Here is a 776-nt window from a genome sequence, read left to right as displayed (position 1 = left end):
CCTTCCCATGGAGAAGACAACTTTGGAGACTTCCCTTCGGTCTTCCTGGGATTATACAACCACACCTTGTCTCCTGGTTCAAAGCTGACTTCAGTAGATCTTCTATCATAAGATAGCTTCATCGAATCAGCAGACGTTTTCAACTTTGAACGCACTTGATGGTGAATATCATCCATCCTTTCTGATAACACTTTCACGAACTCTGACACCTTCTCAGGCAACTCTTCATAAGGTGGGCGTCCTGTTGACAGATCCACTGGCAACCGAAGTTCCCGACCAAACATCAACTTTGCTGGAGTGTATCCAGTGGTTTCATGCTCTGCTGTCCTATAAGCCATCAACAGTGGAGGGAGTAAGACATCCCAGTCATCTTAGCGACTATTACAAAACTTTGCCAATTCCTGTCCTAGTGTTCAGTTGTACTTTTCTACCATCCTATCGAACTGTGGGTGAAGTGGTATTGTCCTGGTCTTTCGGATGCCAAACAACTTGCAGCATACTTAGAACACAGCTGATTCAAAGTTACGGCCTTGATCTGAATGCATTTCATATGGCATACCAAATCTGAAGAAGAAATCACTAATAGCCGAAGCTACAGTTGTAGCTTCCTGATTTGGTATTGCATATGCCTCAGACCACTTGGTGAATTAATCCATCACCACACAAATGTACTTGTTTCCAGCACGAGTTTGGGGCAGAGGACCAGCAATGTCAACGGCTACTCTTTTCGTTGTTGTGCCAACTTGATATAACTTCATTGGAGCACATCCCTTATA

Source organism: Limulus polyphemus, unplaced genomic scaffold (genome assembly GCF_000517525.1).
Source record: "Limulus polyphemus unplaced genomic scaffold, Limulus_polyphemus-2.1.2 Scaffold2618, whole genome shotgun sequence".
NCBI classification, from domain to species: domain Eukaryota; kingdom Metazoa; phylum Arthropoda; class Merostomata; order Xiphosura; family Limulidae; genus Limulus; species Limulus polyphemus.
Note: the sequence above shows the minus strand (reverse complement) of the source record.